The 25,735-nt window shown below is 42.0% G+C and overlaps 1 protein-coding gene across 2 annotated transcripts in view; it reads right to left on the bottom strand.

Annotated features, from left to right (window-relative positions):
- The window catches only part of SGMS1 (sphingomyelin synthase 1), a 442,300-nt gene that overhangs the window by 229,706 nt on the left and 186,859 nt on the right, over positions 1-25,735 (bottom strand). For both annotated transcript variants that reach the window (XM_077454148.1, XM_077454149.1), the window contains one exon: positions 997-1,146. The gene's annotated coding sequence lies outside the window, so the exon portion shown is untranslated. The remainder of the gene's footprint in view (positions 1-996; positions 1,147-25,735) is intronic.

Genomic DNA, 25,735 nt, shown 5'->3' with positions numbered 1-25,735 from the left:
GTACCTAACCTGTCGGAAGCCGCTGAGATCGTCTGCTTACATTGTAAATATGAAACTATGCTTGCTAACAAAATGGTGGCAGAAAGGTGTTTGATTCACCATGGAAGTTGTGGACTGATCGATTTAAAGCAAGCTGACTTGCTGTTATGTTCTGTGTTTTTGATATCTGTATCCAAGACAGGTTTTGGACCTAAAACCCTCTGTATATCTTTTATACGTATTGTATATGTTTCTACTTTTTGTACTGTTTGAACAGTTTCGGTACGACTTAACTTTAAAATGACTAAAAAGAATGGACAAAAAAAAACAATGAGTGCCGTCATCCACATATTGAAAGAGAAAGGTAATGTAAATTAAACAGTGTGCGTTTAGTATTACTTTAAAACTTGCTTTGTTAGTCTGTCAATATGTAAACATGTCTTAGGACCATACTTGTGGTCTGTGGTTTGTTGCATGTGACACAAAATAAACACACAAAGGCGCACTTGATCATAATCATGTGATAGAATCTTGGTCTGATTCGATGTAATCAGCAATAAAATATCTAGTGCTGAAAATTTCGAAGCTTGTCATCCATATCCACACTTCTCATTCAGTTCAGTTTGACATTTGCTCTGCAAAGCAAAGTTTACTTTATCTACAAAAGTTAATTAGTTCAATCTTTTACTAAAATGGTAAACACTTAAAAATTCTAAATACATGCAATGAACGCAACTAAAGTACAGAGAAAGGCTGACAAATGATCACTAACAGAAATCGTATACAACACACTTGTGCATCTTGTTGAAGATATTCCCATTTTTAATGGACTAGAAAATGGCTTAACCCTCGAGGTTCCCCCCCCATCAGCATTTTCCTTCTATTCCTATTCTCTGGACACAAAAGAGCACTTCTCTCCCAAGTGAGGCAAAGAGAAATCCACAATGTGGCATACAACTTGTTAGATTTAAAGTGATAATAAACTCAAAACCAAAAATGAAATATATTGCAGCTTACCAATCATTAGATGTGGTGACTACATTAGTTTTCTTTTTTAGGCTTTTTTCCATCCGTTTTCACCCGGTGATTTGGCCAGTAACACACCTCCTAAACTATAAAGACACCATCCTGGTTGAAGGAGCACCTTTGGACAGCAGCATTGTTAATCTGAGGGAGAAGAGAGTTAGATGCACTAGCAAATTGAAGCCAAACTCCAAACCAGAAAATAAATATAAGACAAAAACAATAATTGGAAAAAATAAAAATAAAATTGATCCTATGGCTTGTGTGTGTCCCCTCCCTTCCCAGGATGGCTTCAACAAAAGACCCTTCTTTAGTCTCTCTAGGTTTGCTGGCCATAGTTCAAAGGCCATGTAACACATTATGACCTGAGAAAGCTCTCCAGAGTAATTCTTAATATAAATCATGTACCACAAATCTCGAACCGGCAGAATTCACTTTCAACCCATGGCCAGTGGTTAAAAGACACAGTCGACCATGCCTGTTCTCTTCATATGTTAGTAAGCAGAAAGAGTGGTTAAAAATATAGACGTGGGCTTCCAGTTTGGCTTACAAAAAAAAATTAACATTTGCATATCTGTACAGTTTAGTCTGCCTATGTTTTGGGAAAATATATATATATAATTTTTTTTAAACTGCTGTTGGTGCGCCTTGTGAAGGTACTACTAATATTATATGCTTGGGCAATGCAAAGATTACCTTAACGTCAAAGGCCCCTTTCACAAAGAGTTCAATCAGGTCAGTTTTTCAGGTGGACCTAATCGGTCGGTCCATTCACACCTATGGACCAATGGGTGTAAAGGGACATGTGTCCAATTACACTTGCCTGTCTCTGGTTCAATCTGGTCCATTAAACAAAAAAAATAAAAAATGAAAAGGAATCTGTCCTCCTCAGTCTTGGCAGATGGGTGAAAACGGACAGCGGAGTTTGTTTAGGACCAGCCGCCTAGCTCTGCCCATGTCCACTCTGCATAAACTGACTGGACACAGATGTGTCCTCTGCCCAATCCGCTCTGATCAGCGGACAGATCCCTTGCTGATCTCAATGGTGTCTGCCCCACATCAAAGAGGACTAAAGAACTAAAGAAATGAAACAGGCTCTCATGTCAGTCTTGTTACCTGAGAACATTTACAAAAAGTTATTTAGGTCAACAATGCACCAATGTCTTGTATCAACACTCGCTATAAAGTGATATACCCAATTAAAGGTGAAAAACAAGCCCTTCTTGTGCAATCAGCCTGTTCAAATAACTTCATGTAACCGAAAACCATTTATGAATCTTTCACTCACGTAATCTACTTATGCACACTTAAATGACAACGTTTTAAAAAAGCCTCAATAGTGGTGTTCTCCTTAGTGCTTAATGTGTTTGTAAAGGCAGGTTTTTTTACCCTATTGCATTATATGCAGGAAGGTAAAAAACCTTCCGCATGCAGTTCATTTGCAGCACCCCTACTCCGATCTCAATCCACCAATGTGCACGAGAGCTGAGGCTCTCCCGGGTCTCTCACTCCTAAATGGCTCCTGTAAATTACGGTCAGTGAAAGGGAGCAGGGCCAAGCCCCTCTCTGTGTGCCTTAAAGACAACCATGCCTGTACGGGCTGTCAGTTTCAGGGCTGTAGGAGTAGGAAGTGTTAATGGACTAAAAGCATGCTTGCAGTCCACTGAAACTACGGCCCCTTTCACACTGGAGCATTTTTCAGGAGCTACAGCGCTAGAAATAGTGCATGTATAGAGCCTGAAAAAAACGGCGGCTATTACACTGGAGCAGTGTGCTGGCAGGACGGTGAAAAAAAGTCCTGCTAGCCGCATCTTTGGAGCGGTGTATTCACCGCTCCTACCCGTTGAAATCAACGGGGCAGCGCGGCTATACCGCCGGCAAAGCGCCGCTGCAGCAGTGCTTTGTGGGCAGTCTTAACCCTTTTTCAGCCACAAGCGGGGGTTAAAACCACCCCACTAGCGGCCGAATACCGCCGCTAAAACGACGGTAAATCGGCGCTAAAAATAGCTCCGCTTTACCGCCGACGCCACTCCCACCCCAGTGTGAAAGGGGCCTACAAGGCAGTCAAGCATAGTGGCAGACGGGACTTGTAGTTCATTCATTCACAGATTGCTGTGAATGAATAACGCAGTTGTGTCCCTGCACAGATGTTTTTAAATGTGAGAGCACCATCAGAAGAGGGAGATGGGCTTTGCTGGAACATGTTACACCTTAAATACAGGTGAACCTATTCTTTAAAGGCAGGCATGCTCAACCAGTGGCCCTCCAGCTGTTGCAGAGCTACAAGTCCCATGAGGCATTGCATGGCTGACAGGTACAAGCATGACTCTCAGAGGGAGTCAGAGGTATCATGGCAGAGGCATGATGGGACCTGTAGCTCCACAACAGCTGGAGGGCCACAGGTTGAGCACCCATCCTTTAAGGATTTCTTCCAACCATAGGTAGATGGTGTAAGGGTATATGAACCAACAATCAATTGTAACATGGGCTAATGTAAACTGGGGTTACGCTTAGGCCCCTTACACATGGGGCAGGCTTCGTTGGAGTCCACTTGCTCAGCAGGAAACCTGTCCATTGATCCCCGATGAGCAGGCAGATGGCTGGTCCATGTCTGCTCTCCTCTATGAAGAGACTGCCTGTCTATTTACACCTGACTGCCATATGTTCCATAGTTACATAGTTACGGTTGAAAAAAAGACACAAGCCCATCAAATCCAACCTATGTGTGTGCATATATGTCAGTATTAAATTGTATATCCCTGTATGTTGCCTTCATTGTGCTTATCTAATAGTTTCTTGAAACTATCAATGCCCCCCCCCCCCCTCAAGACCACCACCTGTGGAAGGGAAGTCCACATCCTTGCCGCTCTTACAGCAAAGAACCCTCTACGTAGTTTAAGGTTAAACCTATTTTCTTCTAATTTTAATGAGTGTCCACAAGTCTTGTTAAACTCCCTTTTGCAAAAAAGTTTTATCCCTATTGCGGGGTCACCATATGGTATTTGTATATTCAAATCATATCAAGTGTCTCTTCTCCAGAGAGAATAAATTCAGTGCTTGCAACCTTTCCTCATAACTAATATCCTCCAGACCCTTTATTGGCTTTTTTGCCCTTCTCTGTACTTGCTCCATTTCCAGTACATCCTTCCTGAGGACTGGTGCCCAGAACTGGACAGCATACTCCAGGTGCAGGCGGACCAGAGTCTTGTAGAGCAGGAGAATTATTTCATCTCTGGAGTGGATTCCCTTTTTAATGCATGCATGCCAATATGCTCTTTGGTTTGTTAGCAGCAGCTTGGCATTGCATGCCATTGCTGAGCCTATCTACTAGGACCCCCAGATCCTTTTCCATCCTAGATTCCCCCAGAGATTCTCCCCCCAGTGTATAGATTGCATTCATATTTTTGCCACCCAAATGCATTATTTTACATTTTTCTACATTGAACCTCATGTGCCATGTAGTTGCCCACCCCATTAATTTGTTCAGATCTTTTTGCAAGGTTTCCACATCCTGCTGGGAAGTTATTGCCCTGCTTAGCTTAGTATCGTCCACAAATACAGAGATTGAACCATTTAGCGCATCCTCCAGGTTATTTATGAACAAATTAAATAGGATTGGTCCCAGCACAGAACCCTGGGGGTTCCGATACGCCAGATGGATAAGGATCCTCATCCGTCTGTTTTTAGCAGCTACGGAACAGATGTCGACAGGTGTCAACGGACACATCTCCATAGAGGGGACTGGAGGGTCTGATCGGGTCCACCCGAAAAAATGACAGGTGGATCAGATCGGTCCGCCCATGTAAAAGGGCCCTCAACCAATCTATGGTACTTTTGTGGTATCACTACTACATCCTAAGCATGCACACATGAGTACCACCTATACTATAATATTTCACTTTGTTTATCAATCAACTACACTACTAGAATCTTACCACAGCTATGTTTATGGAGACACAATCCACAATTTTACATTCTTTTCATCCATCTGAATCCTGCCATATATCCTCTTTCCATCCCAGAACATTGTTCTTAGAAAAAAAAAAAATGTAATCAAATAAATGTGCTGCCCCCTCCAAAAAGGGGACCCAAAACCTGTCACTCTAGTGCCAGCCAGTGATAGCGGACAAAATAAAGCCTGCACTAATCGCTTCCTGCAGTGATACACATCTAGTTCTTTGGAATGAGTCCCTAATGAGTCCAGATGTTGCTCAGCAGCTTTACCAATTATTGTGCACCACGTTAAGACAAGTTTATTGCAATGAAGCTGCTGCTAAAAATAGCAGTATGCTCATGCTCATAGACCATACTGGCAGGTAGCTATTGCTGCCTTCAATACATTTTTAATTTGGAGTGCTGTAGATGTCAAAAGTCGCTGTGTCAAGCATAAAAGGTGTCCAAGGAGAGACAAAGCTTTCCAATGCCATTGCCTGAAAGGTAAAGCTAGCCAAACAAGTACATATACCAGGCTATAGAGGTGGGACATGTGTTCACAACTGTTTTACTGCATGTTGGTAGAAGACAGCCTATATCAAGAACCTCAGTGACCATAAGATTACATGGAGTCAAAAGGAAACATTTCTAAGTTGCTATTCTTGTATGCAATCATACAGAATAAAGCATTAGAAATGTTTATATTAGGAAGATGTTGTTGTTAGTCAGATTTAAGGTTTTAATACCTTTATATTTAGTGGCATAAAATATACAATAAGGCTTCATTACACACTTCAGTTCCAACACGCTGCTTTTACAGGAGTTTGAGCTTTTTTTCTGCCTCCATGTCAACCTATGCGTCCATGTCCTATGTGTCCATGTCCTATGTGTCCATGTCCTATGTGTCCATGTCCTATGTGTCCATGCACACTATAGGTGTTTACAAGAGTTTAGAGGCAGGAAAAAAAAAACACATCACTTGGGCATTCAAGAAAGGAGTGTTTGGCAGGAAAAAAAAAGCCAGACTCACCGAAATATGGTTAAACGCGTCTAAATGCGCGTTAATACTGGGCACACTTAGCGCTTGAGTGTTTTAGAATTTAATGTCCAGGATAAATTAATATGCTGGCCAATGAAATCAGTAAACACCAATTGTTGGCAAAGCACATGATGCTTCTAAAGGCGTCTGAACACATTAGAATAAACACAGCATAGGAGAGTGTTTGCAGCTGCTTTTCTCCTACTAGGAGAGTCCCAGGAACATTACAGGAATAGCCTCAGGAGGTGAGGAGATTGGCTCTCACACAAGCTACTGACCTGACAGGCAGGGAGGGAGGGGGAGAGGGAGAGACTCACAGCAGAGATCGGGATGATGGAGGCACATAAACTGACCACAGCATTATGGATCAACACAGGAACAAGCAGGATCAACCAGGTATTTTAGATCTTACAATGGGACAAATTACACAGCACAAGTATTAGGCTATAAATAAGGGGTAGGCAACCTTAAAGAGGTGGAGATCTACCTGATCAACATGGCAGAGGTCAAAGATTACTGGGCACAGTGCCACCTCCTCACACCTGATCTAAACCTCTAACTGCCATACTACCATGTTGCAATCACATGCATTGCACAGGAATCAAGGGTTTTAAATCAGGCGGTGAGGAGGCAACATATCACCTCCTCACCACCTGTCAAACACACTAGGATCACTTTTCAGAGGTGCAGCAGTGCCTGCTGCACTTGTGAAAGAGCCCCTAGTTGAATAGCTGCAGCACCCTTAGAGCTCGTTCACACAAACTTGGGGGCTGGTAAAACCTTGTGCCCGAGTCACCATTTTACTACCCCCAATCCCTAACCCCCTTAGCTGCTGAGGCAACAGCCAAAAGGTGTACACATGCAGCAGCAGAAATCAAGCCCCCTGTTGCTTTTGGTGGGTGCTATTGCCTGCCAATGGTGACCCATTCAAGTAAATGGGGCCACTCTGCAAGAGGCCCGCACCTGCATGCTCCTGAGGGGTCCAAAGGGTTAAATCAGGTGGGTGAGAAAGCAACAATGCTGCCTGCTTTAACTTCTTGTTTTCTGTATTCACAAGGTTGCGAGGCGCTTGCAGAGTGGCCTCATTCACTTGAATATGTCATGCTTGACAGGTTGTATAACTCCTGCTACGGCATATGTACACCCCGGCAACTGCAGCTGAAAGGGGTGGAGCTGGAGCAGGAGGGATAAAAACACTTAACTATGTTTTTTTTCCACCCCCTAAACTGCAAATGTAAATGAACCCTTCCTGTTCTGAGCCCCCTATAAGGCTGCTTTCTCACTGATGTCCTGGGTTAGCTGCACTTTGCCATAAACTTCTATTATATCCTGCATGTGTGGTGCACTTTCTGAAAGTGCATCAAAACTCCTTCATTCAGAAAGTGCATCAAACCCGCAGGATATAATAGAAGTCTATGACTAAGTGCAGCAAACCCGCAAGAAAGCTGCAGGTACACAGTACTGCACCCGCAGTGTGGGTAAACTGCAGCACATTAGTATGAAAGCAGCCTTATACTATTATGCCCAGTGTATTGCCTAAAGATCTCCTCTTTCCTGCTGCTGGCACCATTCTGGAGACCGCTAGCTGGGATAAGAGGTGGAGTGCAGTTGGTATCACTCTGCATTGGACAGAAGCCAGCACTAAAGAGGAGGCATTGGCTTATGTGGCTCTAGTTCCCTTCTACAGCTTCAACTTTACAAGTAGTCCCTCTTCATTCACTCTGTTTGATGTGACCACCAATGCCCCGGAGTATTTAGAACATTTGAGGACGTTGGAGTGTGAAGTGGTTTTGATCTCTTTTGAAGTGCCTTATTCGTTTATTGTTCATGTGAGTGCATAAAGAGTGATATTTTTTAAGATTAAAGTGTGTTTACGGTATTACACTATTGGAGGCTTCCTCCGATTTCTTTTGAGGTATATATACATATAGAAGTACCTGAGTGGAGAATTTTCAATCATATGTGCCGGTGTATTGGAACCATCTCTTGAGAGGTTTAAAAGCCCTTTTAGCCTAGCACGTGAGTGTAAGGCTTAATAGCTGGTGAGTGTTTCCATGAAGGGGGGCTCACAATCACGGATGGTGTGGTGAAGGAGTTAATTATAATTGCTCTGGACACTGAAGACTTGCTTGTGCACTTATAGAAGGACTTTGGAGCCTATAAACAGAATTATTCTCTGGGGGATGGACTATATTCACTCTTTTTTAGAGTATTATATTAGTCACTAATTTGTATATATACGGATTATTACATTCACTTATTGGTGGTGATATGTATAATTTATGTGATTTTTGTTTATAGCATAAAGCACATTTATTCATATAGGATCACTTAATATTCTAGATAGATTGTGGTGACACAGGAAATAGCGCTACGTGGAATCAATTATTTGTTTCATGTTAAAAACAAGTTTTGATGCACCTATATTTTGTTTAATATTTTTTGTCGAAGTAGCAGCTGCGTTTTAGGGTTTGGGCAACTTGAGCACTGTGATGATACACTAGGTGGAGGGATTGCAACTCGTGTATTCATAGAAACACTCTGTTTGATGCCCTGGAATGGTGGGTCAGCACGCCCAGACCGTGATCTACCAGTCACCTGTCTGCGATCTACTGGTAAATCGTGATGTATAGGTTGCTGACACCCACTATAGATCATGTTTTAAAGCAGAACCCTGGGCGAAAATGTTTCTATGTTCTTGCTGCTTATCGCCTACCTTCTCCAACTATGACCTCCATCTTCTTCCGAGCCCTGTAGTTTATCTGAATAGCGTGCTGATTTTACAGAAAAAAACGTTAAATTCCCTGTGGCTTCCTCTTTGTAAGACTGGTGGCTGTTATTCCTCCTGTATCCTCAGCCACCGGTCTTGGCACTTCCCATTTGTAGTTCTATCTACAGCAACAGGGATGTACTTCCGTTCCCACTTGCTGTAGTGGGCGGTGGGGTCCCATAGACCCCCTCGATCTTTATCGCCCATAGAGGCAGTGTCCTACTCCTCCTCCTCCTCTGCTCCCTGCCAGTACTGCCCCCAACACCACCCCCCACCAACCATCCACCTACCTGTCACTGCTGCACGGGATCATTAGGAGAGCCAGCCCGATGACACAGAGGCGATCTCCCAGTGTGAAACTCCAGCCATTGTAAAGTCCCACCTCCTGGCCTGGCATTGGACCAGTGTGATGTCTATTACAATGCAGGCAGGACTTTGCAATAGTTGGAGTTTCACCTACCATATCTGTCACACTGGAAGATCACCCCTCTGCCTCATTGGGCCAGCTCTCCTAATGATCCCTGCTGCACTAATGGGCACAGATCGTCTGCGCTAACGGACATAGATATGCTGCACAATCTAGAAAAGATAAATAGAAAAGTAGCTTTATGTGAGAATCATTACTGCCAATAAGGGGCCAACAAGTGTTCTATATTTTTTGCTGGAAGGATTGCTTTGAAGTCTTAACATAATTAAACAAAGCTTTTTTTTTATGTATATGGAACACTGCATTCAATGACATTTATTTTTATATTTTATATATATATATATATATATATATATATATATTTATTTTTTTATATGAAAAATGTGGTGGGTTACTTCAAATGTTCCTCCGTTCTCAATGTAGAGATCGGTGTCAAGGTGGACTCCCAATATTCCACCAATATCCAATAGAAAAAAACAGGACACGCTTAAGATTGCTACCTCTCCTAATATATGTATTAACATATGTATATAGTTTCATTATTGCTGGATGAAAAACATGTTCATAGGAACACTTGCAAAGATTGGCATCAACACCAAATTATACATACAAATATAAATATATATATATATATATATATATATATATATATATATATATATATATATATATATATATATATATATATAAAATGTATTTATATCAAATGCTCTTCAAGGCATAAAATTGTTACATGCTACTGTACAGTTATGAGCATTTCGTGCTCTTCATCAGGCTTGGTGCAATGATCTACTTTCAGCCAATTACTTTTATACTAAACACTCCAGGGTGTAGCCTCACAGATGTATCACATTTTTTCAATAATCACCAATTATCCCCAGTCAATTTAACCTGTTGTCATACCTCGAATCTACTCACATTAGCAGCTAAACATCATTGTAACATAATCATCATTAATCTAATCATTACACTTATTGAAATAAAAGGATAATTTCAATTCTTATATCAAAAAAGTATGAGGTTAATCATCATTAAGAAAATCGGAAGAAACCCCCCCCCCCCCCCCAAAAAAAAAACACAGAAAATGTAAACAAAATCACGTACAAAATGCACAAAATTGCAAACTACAACCCTACATTTCATTAAAACCATTTGTCAGGCCAAATCCATCTCCTACATTATTTACTGACAATGAGGAATATGAAAACCCGTTTATGGAAATCCTTAACAAATGTTCATTTGATCTCATGACGCTCACGATTTCATATATTCATAAGGAACTTGCTGTTTTAGCTGAGCAGATAAGGAAAGTGGAACAGGATTTAAAAATCTCAGTGATGGCTGAAGAGTTTGTTAAACTGAAGGAATCAGTTGATGTCAATTCCAACAAACATTGATCTGATCTAGAAATAAGGAAAAGGAACAAGTTTGACAGGGAGATTGAGGACTATGAAAGGAATCAGGTGTATAGATGGCCCCGCCCCTACCACAACCGATACGGTCGTTGTGATAATGGAGGTATGAGAAGATATATTTCTGACAACTCTTTATCAAATACTGATTACTCACCTAGTTTTTTTTTTTTTTACATCAAAGCCATCGGGGAGGGTACCCCCGAATGCAAACTCGTTTTTTGGCTGAACAGGGAGGATTCAGCAGGATCAGAACGGTCTCGCAAAACAGGAGGCAACCGGGGTCGGGGACAAGAGGCCTGATCCACAATATTTCAAGATGGGTCCTGTCGTCAGAAGTAGTAGGACTTTCATTTTGTCCCAAAAGTACGGTAATTTAAATATGTTTCAATTAGATCAAGATCTTTAATCGATTGTTCTGCAATATTAGGTGGAAAGTGCACTTTATTCATAAACCATTTACATTTGGGGATGCAGCAGGTGATTCTTTAGATTGCAAAATGTTAGGCTTGCAAGTGAAATCAAAATCTGTACCAACCACCACTTAAGCCCCGGCGGAGCCTTTTGTTAAAGAGGTAACTCATGAAGTTCAAGAGTTGACTTCTCGGATTATCACGATCATCTGCCCAATAATCTGTCACATAAAGAAAGGATAGCTCTCCCGAAGCATGAGAAAGGCGATGATGCGATAGTAAAACCTGCAGACAAAGGGGGAGTGGTGGTCATCATGGATCCCCAGCTATACGAGCAAGAGATTTAAAACCAGTTAAGTGATCAATTAATATATAAGAACGTGATTTGTGACTCTACTTGGGCCATAAGGAAAAAGCTGGAATGTGTTCTTAAACCTGCACTTAAAGTGGAGTAACACCCACCCAAAAAAAAAAAAAAAAAAACATTTAGAGGAATTTTTTTTTTTTTTTTTTTACTCACCTCTAAATGGCTGTTGCTACGGGTCCCTCATAGTCTGCCCCCCCCCCCCCCTCCCTCTTGTCAATCTGGGACATGTTACAGGTCCCAGATGATTGCGCGGCCAGTTACAGCTCGTGCATGTGCAGTGGGTGCTCGGCTGAGAAGCCACAGCTGGGCACCCACAGTTAAAATGCTGGCGCTGCCAAGCGCAGGATGAGATGAGAGGGGCTTTGATCCCCCGCATCGCTGGACCCTGGGATAGGCGAGTGTCCACTTATTAAAAGTCAGCAGCTGTAGTATTTGTAGATGCTGACTTAATTTTTTTTTCTTCAAGTGGAACACCGCTTTAAGGAGGGAGTCATCACTCTGGACCTTTTGGAATTTTTGCTGCCTACCCATACTAGGATTCCTGTTCTGTGCACTTTGCCCAAAATCCATAAGGATAGTCATTCTCCCTTTATTTCAATAAGTGTAAAGATTAGATAAATTATTATGATGTTTAGCTGCTAATGTGAGTAGGTTCGAGGTATGAGAACAGGTTAAATTGTCTGTGGATAATTAGTGATGATTGAAATAATGTGATACATGTGAGGCTACACCCCAGAGTGTTAGTATAAAAAAAAGTAATGTGGCTGAAAGTAGATCATTGCACCAAGCCTGATGAAGAGCACGGAATGCTCGTAACTGTACAGTAGCATGTAACAAGTTTATGCCTTGAAGAGCATTTGATATAAATACATTTTGCATTGGAGAATGTGTCCCCTCGTATATATATATATAAATATATAATTTCTTTGGTGTTGATGCCAATCTTTCAAGTGTTCCTATAAACCTGTTTTTCCTCCAGCAATAATGAAACTATATACATATGTGAATACATGTATTAGGAGAGGTGGCAATCTTAAGCGAGCCATTTCTCGCAATGAGACCCAGTGGATTCATCGTCTCAAAACTATGAGCCCCCTGGGGTTGAATATTGAATTAGATTTGAATGGATTCCTGTTCACATTTTTGTCAAGTTTAATAATATTTTTTTTTACCTTTTTACTGTTTTTACTGTACTTGTATTGTATTTTGTATTTTCCATTTTCATTTTTATTTTATTTTTATTTCCATAGTTCTCTTTATTTTTATTTTATTTTAATTATTTTTTTTTCATGTTTAGTATTTGTTCAAATAGCCAACCGGAATTGACGTCCATGGTTTCCTTGGAAATTGTTTGATGTGATCAAACCAGAAACATGGCGTTTTTCATCCTTAGGAGCGACATCTTCATCCAACCAACAATATGGCCGCTGTGCTCATGTTGATTGGGTATATGGAGGGGCGTTTACTACTCCGCCCTCTATTTAAGCTGGCTCAGCTTGTCGGAAACTAGGTCCTTGATGTCCTCTGGGAGGGCGAAACGTTGATGCCGTTTCCGGGAAAACTGACGTCAGTTCCGGTCGTTTGGAACGCATGCCACCAACGACAGTTTCATGCGATCTGTTCCATACTTAATGCTTGTTATAATCCCTCTTTTTGCAAGTACCCATCTTTTGTTAAAATAAATACATTTTTGATGGCGTTTCATTATTTAGTTCCATTTTTTACTTCTGGGTACGTGTCTATTTGGCTCAAACTCTTCCCCGAGGAATCCTGGTCTGCTGACCTGACTTTCTACACCATCTTAAAGACATCCATACCAAGCCTAAACTGACCCACCAGACAAAAGCTGGGGATCACGTGGATCTGGTGAGTGGGGACACATAACGGGGTGTTGTGCATCTGACGTTTTTCAAGCATCTTTCTTTTGTTCACTTTGGATTGGAGCACCTTGAATTACTTGTTTTTTGCCTTTGTGTTGGTTCATCATATTGCTTCACTTTTATTTAGTAGGTTTGCGAGCGCTGTATTTATACGTTTTATGGTTTCCTAGTGATTAGCACTTTGTGTATAGCAGCCGCAACTTTTTTACTTTACTGATTTACCTTTTTTGTTACACCATCAGCTTTTTTTGCTTTTCTGAGGTTTTTACTTCCTATGTTTTTAGATGTATAGATTTGTTATCAGCAATTGTGAAAACCATAAAATGCATACATATTGCTGTAGCGATTTGGGCTTTATCGTTTAAAGTCGCATCAAAGAGCGCTGTATTTATAGGTTTTATGGTTTCCAAGTGATTAGCACTTTGTGTATAGCAGCTGCAACATTTTTACTTTACTGATTTACTTTTGTCACACCATCAGCGCGAGTTTGTATATTTAGTATATATAGGTTTCAAATACATGCATTTGGGTTTTAATTTTTTTTTGCTTTTCTGAGGTTCTTACTTCTTATGTTTTTAGATGTATAGATCAGCCATTGTAAAAAACATAAAATGTATACATATTGCTGTAGCGATTCGGGCTTTATAACTTAAAGTCGCATCAAAGTGGCAACATCATGTGAGACAGTGGCCTCGGCAGATCTGATATTGATTTAATCAGAGCCGAGCTTCCATGTGTAGCGAGTATCCACTAATTCACCAGCTCTTGAATTACTCAATCAAGCCCACCTCGTTTATTCTGTAAAAATTGTATTGACATGTGCATATAAATCCCTGTCTATTGCCTGAAGAGTCAGCTATGAGTAAGCACCAGTAGTTACAGTGCCAAACATGTCAGCTGTTGATTTAATCTTTTGCTGTATGGTTTTTAACCAATAAAGAAAGAAGTCCGCCCATCTGGATTGAATTATTTTCTATATGCTACTTTGCATCCTGAGCCAACACCATTATTTGAGAAGATTTTTTGTGACCCAGGCACCTGGAACGGGTTCTTTTCCCGATATGCTGCATAGATGGGCACTGATGAGGCTGCACTGATGGATAACTGATGCAGCACCGATGGGGCTGCACTTATGGGCACTGATAAACTGCACTGATGAGGCAGAATTGATATGCTGCACTGATGGTAGGGCTGGGGAAAAAAAATTGATTTTAATCTTGAATCAAGTTGCGAGTTCAAATCGATTCAGATTTGAAGAAAAACGATTTTTTTAGATTTTTTTCCCCTTCAAAGTTTCCATAGCAGGGGGCGTGTCCGCAGGCCCATCGCGACAGGACAGGCAAAACAAGAGGCTTTGCAGAGCGCACAGAGGACACGGGAGGCTGTATTCCCGATCTAGCCAGCAGTGAGGGGGCGGGAGCTCCACTGACGCGCTGACTCCTCCCCATGTAGCCTGTATGCTCAGAAAAGAACGGCTGCAGTTAGAGCAGTGATCGGAGTGGACGAGTAAGTGGAGCCCCCGGCCCCGCCCTTCTATACTGGCTGGGGAATACAGAGGTCTGGGAGCGGGGCCAGAAGCTAAACTGAGGCACCCACTCCGATCACTGCTATAACTACAGCTGCTCTGTTCCGAGTGGAGCTCCCGCCCCCCCCCCCTGCTAGCTAGTGCGCGAATACAGCCTCCTGTGTCCTCTGTGCCGTGCACTCTGCAAAGCTGTCATTGGGGCCCCAATTAAGTAATCTCGCGCAGTATGTCCGCAGTCCCTGGTAATCTCGCGCAGTATGTCCGCAGTCCCTGGTAATCTCGCGCAGTATGTCCGCAGTCCCTGGTAATCTCGCGCAGTATGTCCGCAGTCCCTGGTAATCTCGCGCAGTATGTCCGCAGTCCCTGGAAATCTCGCGCAGTATGTCCGCAGTCCCTGGAAATCTCGCGCAGTATGTCCGCAGTCCCTGGTAATCTCGCGCAGTATGTGCGCAGTCCCTGGTAATCTCGCGCAGTATGTCCGCAGTCCCTGGTAATCTCGCGCAGTATGTGCGCAGTCCCTGGTAATCTCGCGCAGTATGTCCGCAGTCCCTGGTAATCTCGCGCAGTATGTCCGCAGTCCCTGGTAATCTCGCGCAGTATGTCCGCAGTCCCTGGTAATCTCGCGCAGTATGTCCGCAGTCCCTGGTAATCTCGCGCAGTATGTCCGCAGTCCCTGGTAATCTCGCGCAGTATGTCCGCAGTCCCTGGTAATCTCGCGCAGTATGTCCGCAGTCCCTGGTAATCTCGCGCAGTATGTCCGCAGTCCCTGGTAATCTCATGCAGTCCCTGATAATCTCATGCAGTATGTCCGCAGTCTCTGGTAATCTCCTGCAGTATGTCTGCACTCTCTCCTGTAGTATGTGTATTAATGTGCCGCTTTACTTGCTCAATTACTTTTCAGTTAGAGAAAGGGTTTGCCTTTGCAATTTTGTTTGTTGATGCACTTTAATATAATAAAGAAAAAATAGCAGATTTTTTTGGGGGGAAAAAAAAAAAAAAAAAAAAAAAAACGCCCAGCCCTAACTGATGGGCACAGATATGCTGCACAGATGGGCACTGAGGAGGCTCTGATGAGACTGCACTTATGGGCACTGAGGCAGCACTGATGAGGCTGCACTTATGGGCACTGATTGGGCTGCACTTATGGACATTGAGGCGGCACTGATGAGGCTGCACTTATGGGCACTGAGGCGGCACTGATGAGGCTGCACTTATGGGCACTGATGAGCTGCCCTAATGAGGCTGCACTTACGGGCACTGAGGCAGCACTGATGAGGCTGCACTTATGGGCACTGATAAGCTGCACTGATGAGGTAGCACTAATACTGCACTGATGAGGCTTCACTGATTGGCACTGTTAAACTGAACTGACATGCTGCACTGATGAGCATTGATAAACTATACTGATGGGCACTGATGAGGCTGCACCGATTAGCAGTGGACACGGTCCACCGCCAAAGATCTGTAGGATAGGTTTCCACCATCCATGCAAAGTTTCCTTTTTATGTCCTATTTTCAGTCTGAGGTGTATTATATGTGACAGTACATATCACAGAGACCGGTAGTGTGGTAATATTAAAGTTTATTCCGATTTCCATACATTAGAGGGCTCCACCATTATTGTGCTATTGATTAGCAAGTTATCGCTGCACTTTTTTTTTCTCCTCATGCCGACATTTACTTGTGCCACATGCTGATGTAAAGCAGCGTGGCCCAGCTCCATCTTTCTGTGGTGCAGCTGGGGATGTGCTCACATAAACCATACAAGCACTGATTGCTGATAGAAAAATCTCAAAGCTACAGCAGGAGAAAAACAATTTTTAAAATATTGAAGTACAACAGGTAAAATATATAATTATGGGCATGTGTCTACAGTTCGGTAATATTACATAAAGCGGGTAAGGACAATATGTTTATCTCATGTTGTGGCTGGAGGGAGACAGCATAAACATGCTTTGCATTCATAAGGCTATAACCCATCTATCCTGCTGAGTGTTACTGAGTAATGTGGCTGGCTGGCTGCATAATGAGGGGATGTGATTTATGATGAAGTGGGCTTGTTCACATTTAACATGTACAGGCCTAGTATACCACTGGCTTAGAGCACGGATCGGGAGTTGGTAGGCTGATTTTTTTTTCAGCATGCCTGTCCAACAGACCGACATACACACAAGCCGAATGTCGGCCAATTTATTTTGAACCAGCCAATGTCCCTCTACATTCGACCCATGTGTACCAGGCTTTAGGGTAAAAAGGAACTAGAGCAATTCTTTATGGCTCAGAACACCATAATTTCCCCGATTACCTCAGATGTGGTGATAAGAGCATGCTTGTAAAAAGAGAATGTTAAAGCAGAGTTCCAGGCTTTTTCAAACCCCCCCCCCCCCCCCTCGTTCGTCATCACTTCCTGTATTCTTATTGCTTTTTCCGAGCAATGTACATTTTTTTTTATTGTTGGATTCCTCCATATCCCCAGTACCTCGCTATGGCAAGGTACATTATGTCCGGCCGTGCATTGGTTTCTGGGTTATGCGTCTTTAATCCAAGGAGTCAAGGCAACTCCATCGCCGCCGCTTGTAGCATCGTGCCACACTTTGATGTTTATGTGCGAGATTGTGAGGTGCATCCTGGGTCGCCAGCACCACCTTATCCCGAAACTAGATAACAGTGGGCTTCAGCTGCCCACACTAAAGATGAGAACACACAGGAGGAGAACTGCAAAGTAAGTTATTCAAACAACTGTAAACTACATTTACAAAAGCAACATTTTCTAGTAATGCTGATTGATGTAGGATTAACTGCAAACATGGGGGTGTTTAAAAAGAAAAAAAAGAGAAAAAAAAAAACAAACACTGGAATTCCGCTTTAACCTGATTCACAAGGAAACAATTAAAAAAAAATACTTCCATTGTTAACACTAAATATCTGTGCCAAAGAAAGCATACGTTTTGTGGTTAGCAATATAGGGATGGAAAATTAAAGTAGACACTGAGAAAATGACACTAAAAAGTTTATAGCCAGACAAGCTGCTGAAGCAAACTTCTTCACTGTCCAAATGAAGAAAAAATAAAATTGTCAAAAAGACCAGATAGCCGATCACAGCTTAGCATTAGTCTCTCAAAAGCGGCTACCAAACTTGATAATATGGAATGTTTCACAGACCCTTCTCATCAGTACACATCGATAGGGAATATCGGACAAATGACCATCCGGTTATTGTGTTATGTAGCAGGGAGCTGGCTATCTTACCGCAGTATCAAAATACACTCTGAAACATTGTTGCAATGAGACCGCTTCCCTCCAGTGCCAGCTAAGTCATCACATCCTGTCAGCAGAGTGATTACCATCAGGGAGCAAAGCATAAAGTCAATTGTAGGTGCAGGACTCCAGTTGCACATTCAGATTGAACTGTATGGAACTACAAAAAAGACCAGCTGAGGGCAGGAAAGGAGAGACTCCAATTTGTTTTCCTGAGGAGAATTCAGACAGCAAGAGGCAGAGAAAGAGATCAGACCTAAGGGAGAAGTACTAGGTGATTTCACTGCATGATTTAGGCCTCCGCCACCAGTCGGGACATCCAGCTTGAGAGAGGAAGATCCCAGGCGCACATCCAGGTGCACCTGCACGGACAGTGAAGCATTCCAGTGTGAAGTGACTAGTCAGGTCGCAAGGAAATCGGGTGCAGCTTTGCAGAGAAACCAATCCGCTTCTAGGTTTTGTCAAAGCTCAAATGAACAAGGTGAAGTTAGAAGCTGATTGGCTACTATTCACAGCTCATCCAGATCCTGAGTGCGCAAGTTATAGTAAATCTCCTTTAAAGTTTTATCTTTTCAAAAGGATTGAAGATACTAATGTCATACGGACCCACACTAACGTATTCAGGGCTCTGTATATACAGTGGGTGTGTGGGACCAGTTTGTTTAAGAAGTTAAGCCATTACATGTTGATCTGAATAAAGTGTTTAAAGTTGGGCCTGTGCGCTGGTTGACCCTCCCTCTTTCCCTCTTCTTCTTTCTTTTTCTTTTCTTTTCTTCTCTCTTTTTTTCTTCTCTATATTTACTGTCTAACAAGATATTTTTATAATTTGAAAAAGGTCAGGCACCACTCTGTGCGGTCGTTCCTAGTGGAAGGGGGGTGTGGGGGAGTTCTACCCCCTCCTCCTTGTTTTTCTTTCTTTCTTTCTTTTTCTTTTCCCCCCTCTGCTCTGCTCCGTTTTCTGTTCTGTTATTATTCTTGACAATATGGATATCAAAGGTTCTCTGGACAAGATCCAAATGGGTCTAACAGGGGGTGGGACATGCTTGTAAATTTGATTGGTGGAACACCATATTTTTTTTTTTTTTGAGCTACTCTGTAATGCGTAGTCTACCACTATACTGATTACGTTTAGCCTATTTGACTTATGGTTTCACACTCTCATGTTTTACTGTTGATTGACCCGGCTGCTGTGTGGGGTAAGGGTCATATTTTTCAGATTTTACTTGTTCATTGACCGTATTACTTGTGATATTTTCTGTCTCACCTTGAATTATAAATAAAAACATATTGAAAGTAAAGTTGGGCCTGTGATTTAAGGGGACTGAAGAGAGCCATGACCCAAAGAGGGTCATTCCTCTGCTCTCCTCCTGCCTGGACCCATAGAGTCGGCCTGAGTAAAAAACGTAACCAATCTGGTACAGATTGCCATACTGTGATTTATTGTTATTGAAGTGTTTACCTCTGCTCTTGGGGTTAATCTCTGGTTTTGAAGCCCCTGAAAGCAGACTGAATATAGTATTGAGCTACATTGCTCATAACCTCAGTTATTGCTCTCCTATTGCATTCCCTGAACATATATATTGTCACTGTGTGTTACTTTTCCACATAAATATTGCAGTAAAGACAATGTCTGTGTTTTATCATAACATGTGTGTTTCTCATTGGTTATTGCACTTACACTATTGCCAGGTGGTGCCAGAGTAATGGACTGAACTTAAGCGGCTCCTCCGGGGGTAGCACTACAGTTGTAATGTATTCGGTTATTTCCGAGCATGCATGGTCTTGGTCTTCTGATTTTTTTTCAGATGAATACTGTATTTGCTTAAAATGAAAATCATTTGTTCTGGTATAATACGGAAAAAAAATTGTGTTTGTACCGTCTGATAATTTAGCATGAACTGTCATGATCGGCTTTCGAAAGCTGTGCGCCAACAATCAGATTATCCTACAAAGTTTCGAAAGAGGCGTTTTTTGTTAGATTTTCTGATTGTGTGTACTAGGTATTAAAGATTACATTGTAGAGAGTGATTCCAATCCTTCTATACTCTCAAGAATAATCAATGCACTGAAGAATGGCAGTTATTTCAAAGTCCAAAAATGAACTTCAGGCAAACAGCCTACTGCTGTTTATTTAAACACTTTGCATGCCAGAGGGTCAGAGGTCACCTAAAGTTCAAGAGATGTCAACATGTCCTTATGCACTTGGACTTAAAGTGGAACTGAGGTCTTAATGTTAAGGACTGCAAGTAGCAAGGTTATCTACTACAAGAGAGACTTGCAATGTTCCTGCTGCAAAAACATATACCTACCTACCTGCTTGCAGTCTTCCTTGGAATGTACACTCAGTTGCGCAAGTGCAGCTCAGTTTACATTCCGGCACAGAGCTTTTGTGCTAGGATGACTGAACTCCTGAGCATGGGCAGGAATGTCATCATCCCGGGACAGCCAACAAAAGCAGCTGCAGCTGGGTACATGGAAGAAGCCAGGAAGAAGATGCCATTGCCGGTGAGTGAAAGACATCTGAAAGGTAAATATTACTGATTTATTTCCGTTTTAAGACCTCATTTATGCTGGCCGCAGGAAAAATAGGGGTTCAAGCCGCGATTTTATCATCCCCAATCACACGTTAACATGGCCAGTGATGCTAGTACACACTGTCACGGCATGTCAAAAGGTATACATCAGGTAACATTTAGCAGGCAGTACCACAACCAAGCTTGACCCATTCAAGTGAATGGGATGAGGCAGTGCTGCAACCAGGAGCCAAGCATTTGCTTTGCGGCCTGGTATTTTCATTCAAAAAAATCTGTGTTCAGCTGAAACGCATTCAGGAGGTGGCAGTATCACCTTCCGAAAGAGTTGAAAATCTTCACTCAAAATATTGTGTGAATATTCACTTTAACTATCTAATTACGTAAAAAGCTAATTCTAGATTACTGCACATGACTGAATATTCAAAGTGAACTGAAATTTGCTTTTCACATGCCTGGATAACTGAAGTGAATATTCACACAATATATTGATAAGATTCTCCTTCATTAGTAAATCAGCCTCTCTGCCACTTTCTGAATGTGCAGAGTGAGAGGTCTGGCAGTACAAGTCAGACTTCAGGTGACCTCTGACCCCTAACGCTTCAATTAAAGTGCCACCTTCAGACAAAGTAGAGGCAAGGTAAACAAATCCTTCATAAGCAAGCCTAGACAGATAATAACTAAAGGAAACCTGTGCTCACAGATATATGCAAGATGCCATTGCTGGCTTGCTTCTAAAAAATCCTATATCGTTACTGCCTTGGAGTATTAGCAGGACAGCCAGGTATACAGCGTTTCCCGAAAGTAATTGCAGCCGTTACATTCTCCATATTTGTAACAGTACAGTTTTCCTCAAAGTTAAGCTCTAGGAATGATCTTTTGTTTTAAAGTTACAACCAATCGTTTATATCTCACATCTGGAGATTTTCTGGGGATTGTGAAATTCACTGTCATAGTCTGTGCTACATACGGTCAGCACTAGGATCTTCTGGGTTCTGCTAGTGCGGTTTGTGTTCTGTATCCACAACACAGGGGTCACTTGCTCGGCAAGCGACCCACCTGTGCTCACAAGTATAGACAGGTTGCTCAAGCAGCACAGAGAAGAGACCAGTGCCGACTACTGTAGCACAGGCTACTACAGTGGTTTTTCCAGCGGCACTTTGGATGTGAAATATGAAGAAATCAAAGTAAACAAGCCAGACCAATATAAACTGGGATTGATTTTCATTAAAGCCCATTTTAAGGAAAAGGATAAATAAATCCTCCCTTGCAGTGGGGCTGCCCTATCTATGCAAATGTTAAATGCTTGTTCAGGTCTATGGATGCGGAAAATGCCATTTCGTCTACCTGAACCCTTGCTCCCCCCTGCCAGTCAGCACTCCCCTCTACTCCTCAATGCAAGTCCATGTGGACTGTTCCTCATCATCCTTGCCACCAACACAAGACTTTGACTTCATCATGTGGAATGCAGCGCCCAAAGGAACCGCAAATACAAGGGAAAAGCAGAAAGGGAGAGGACACTGTAGCAGCGCAGAGCAAGCCTGCTGAAGCAGAAGATCAGATAAATAAAAGTGAATTTTCTTGTACCCTAGACGTAAAGAACTACTTAACTCTTACAGTGAGGGACCAACCCCACTGCAAAGAAAGAGAAATATTGAGGTTTCATAAGCAAGAATGAACAATTATACAAAATAAATATAATCTATAGTAGCAGTCATTTGATAGTTATCGTGTTAAAGATATTGACCAGACTTACTCAATCTTTTTACCGCCAAGGAGCTCCTGAATTTTTTTTTTAGCTCTAGGGGAACCCCTGCCAAAACCAATCCATAAGGGATCAGTGGGAACAACGTTCCCCTTACAGCAGTGGCCAGTGGGATCAAGGTCTTCATTACAGTTGTGGCCAGGGAGCAGAATGTTACCCTTACTTTGGTGGTCAGAGGGAAAAATGTCCCCCTTACTTTGGACAGTGGGAAGAATACCCATGGTCAGTGGGGAAAAGTCCCCCTTACAATGGTAGTCAGAATGGTAAAGACAGCTAAAAAGATCAGTGGTGTCTTGCTATTGGCCCTTTCAAGTTGTAATAGCCCCAGAACTATGCAGGCACCATCCAATTAGAAGTGATTTAATCACAGCTCAAGGAACCCCTTGTGACCCCCTGGATAAGAATGACTGGTCTAGACTATTTATACACATTACATTTACAGAATTGCTGATTACTAGGCGTGTATTACACAGCATTTAGTTCTTATATAAATGCAAATAATAAAGCATTTATAAAAAGGTGTTTTCTCTGTATCTTCACCTTCATTTTAACTGAAAACGCCAACAAAAATGTGAACTTGATCTTATCAGAAGCCTATAAGAAAAGCAGCTAGCTGAAAAAAATGCCATTATTCCTACTCACAAATTCCAATTCTCAACTTTGCCCAAAAGTCCAAATGTAAGGCACTGCTAACAGATTCCAGTAAGCTTTCTTTAGCCTAAAAAAGTCGTCAAGACAGAACAGGCTACACTTGGCTATAAGGCAGATATAAAGTCAAAAGCTATATAAACATATGCAAATCTGCAGATTCAAGGCCGGATTCCTTGAACATAAAAGAGAAAGTCTATTGGGCAGGCCCTGGCCTGGTAGTAATAAGTTCAGGATTTTCATGCAGAGAAGAAATACCGTTTCATTTCATGTGTTATTTTCGCTTTTGCTAACATAATAGAACAGACGTGATCTGCTTCTTTATTCCCAATTGCGTCCTCATACAGGTGCAAGCTGTGAATTTAAAGCAATCTCCCTTTTCCATGTACTTTATTAAATAGAAATGTTAAGCTGGCTTTACATGAATAGATTTTTTAATGAACATTTGTAAGAATAGTCTTTGCACATTCAATGAATGGACAAATGTCATTCAAATAGGTACTTCAAATTTTCCTTTGCTTTTGACATTTGATTCTGTAATGAATGCGATTTCCCAAACGAAAACCACATACACTCTTCGAAATTCATTTGACCGAGAAACACTTTCCATCCTGCTACTTTGAATTTACTTGTCACTGTGGTCGAAAACAAACGCCAATTTCAACCCACTAACAATTCGAAAATGGAACGAACGTTGCATAGTAGGTAGAGGTCAAAAAAAGACACAATTCCATCAAGTCCAACATGTGTGTGTGATTATATGTCAGTATTACCTTGTATACCCCTGTATGTTGTGGTCGTTCAGGTGTTTATCTAAATAGTTACATAGTAGGAGAGGTAAAAAAAAAAAAAAAAAAAAAAAAAAAAAAGGCAGGCCACGTTCTTAAAAGGAAATAATTACAAATACATTTTTACTAGCATTTTTACCAACTAATAAAATTCAAAACACCAAAAATAATATACAAAACCATTTACAATTCTGCCCCGAGCTACATCACCAATCTTCTCTCAAAATATCACCCAAACCGTCCTCTCTGCTCCTCCCAAGACGTTCTGCTCTCTAGCTCCCTTGTCGCCTCCTCCAATGCTCATCTCCAGGACCTCTCCCATCCTCTGGAACTCACTACCCCAATCTGTCCGGCTATCTCATACTCTGTACACTTTTAGGCGATCCCCGAAAACATCTCTTCGGGGAGGGCTATCCTGCCTTCAGCTACAACCGAATCTTCTACTTCCCTCATCAGTTCATCTCTCACAGTTACTTACCTTTTCTTTCACCAGGCCCTCCCTACTAGAGACTGTAAGCTCACAGGAGTAGGGCCCTTCTAACCTTCTTGTATGGAATAGTATTGTTGCTATATTATCTCCCTTTATATTGTAAAGTGCCGCACAAACTGTTGGTGCTATATAAATCCTGTATAATAATAATAAAACTAGTGTATAGCAAGCTTTAGAAGATGCAAATTTGATTGGGTGCCCTTGGACGCAATAGCTTGTAACAGCACAGCTTTATCGTTGCTGATGTGGCTTTCACCTACTTACCATAGCTCTTTCTTTGCAGCACTAGAGTATGGGATTCCATGAAATATTTGAGCGGACTATCTACCCTCACTTGCTGCTTTTTCATTTTACCCGCTGTCCTATGTTTCTTCCAGGATTCAAAAACCCATTCAGATTCCAACGGTGGACTTGGAAAGGCTTCATTGATGTTAATTTCCTCCCTACTTCTAACGATATTTAAACAATTCAATTACTTTAAAGAGAAGCATGATGCGCCCTCACATCAAATCTCTCATTATATACAAATTAGGCTTTATGTGAAGGTGCTTTTGTCCCATACAGGTGCTCCCTGACTCTCACGTGGTTTGCAAATCTTACTCCGACATGCACTCGTTGGGCCTCATCTCATTAAAGTGGTTGTAAAGGCTGAAGCTTTTTAACCTTCATGCATTCTATAGAAAAAAACAAAAAACAAAAAAAAAAAACCTTTCAGCGTGAAGCTCCCCCCTCATACTTACCTAAGCCAAATCTCGATCCAGCGATGTGCATGAGACCTGGAGCTCTCCTGGGTCTCTTCCTCCTGACCTGGCTGGGATGCAGCAGCCATCTGTTCCCACTGCTGTCAATCACAGCCTGTGAAGCGGGAGTGGGTGGAGCTGACCCATGTTCTCTGTGCCTTATGGACACAGACAGCCAGCTAGGGAGTAAGCACGCTCGAGTGCCCCCATAGCTAGTCACTTGCTATGGGAGAACTCTGCAAGGAGAAGAGGCCCAGAACACCAGCGGGGGACCCGAAAAGAGGATCAAGGTTGCTCAGAGCAGGCAAGTATGGCATGTTTGTTACTTTTTTTTAAATAATTTTTTTCCTCCATAGTCACTTCAATATACGATTCTCTTAAAGTGGTTGTAAACACATTTACCCAGTGAAGAGATTGGCCTCAGGTGATATACAGAGGTGAAACAAATCAGTCTACATAAGTTTTATCTATTTATCGGTGGTCTTCTCTACATACGTTCAAAGTCCAGAATTTATAAGCTTGTCTAAGCTGGCAGAAAAAAGGGGGCAGAGAGCTGAAGTTACACTCTGCAGAGCTCAGTGATGGGAGCTCTGAGAGCTGATTGAAGGGAAAAGGACACACCCCTTTACACAGCATAGGAACAGAGCTGAGGAGGTCATTCAGCTGGAGCTCCGTCTTTTATCTTGGCATCAGGTAAAAAACTGTCAGAAGTAACTCATGCTGATAGCAGAGGAATGAATGGGGGGG

Source organism: Lithobates pipiens, unplaced genomic scaffold (genome assembly GCF_037356315.1).
Source record: "Lithobates pipiens isolate NorthernLeopardFrog02 unplaced genomic scaffold, aLitPip1_a1.2 Scaffold_25, whole genome shotgun sequence".
Lineage (NCBI taxonomy): Eukaryota > Metazoa > Chordata > Amphibia > Anura > Ranidae > Lithobates > Lithobates pipiens.
The sequence above is the reverse complement of the archived record's forward strand: the minus strand, read 5'-3'. Positions and strand labels throughout refer to the sequence as shown.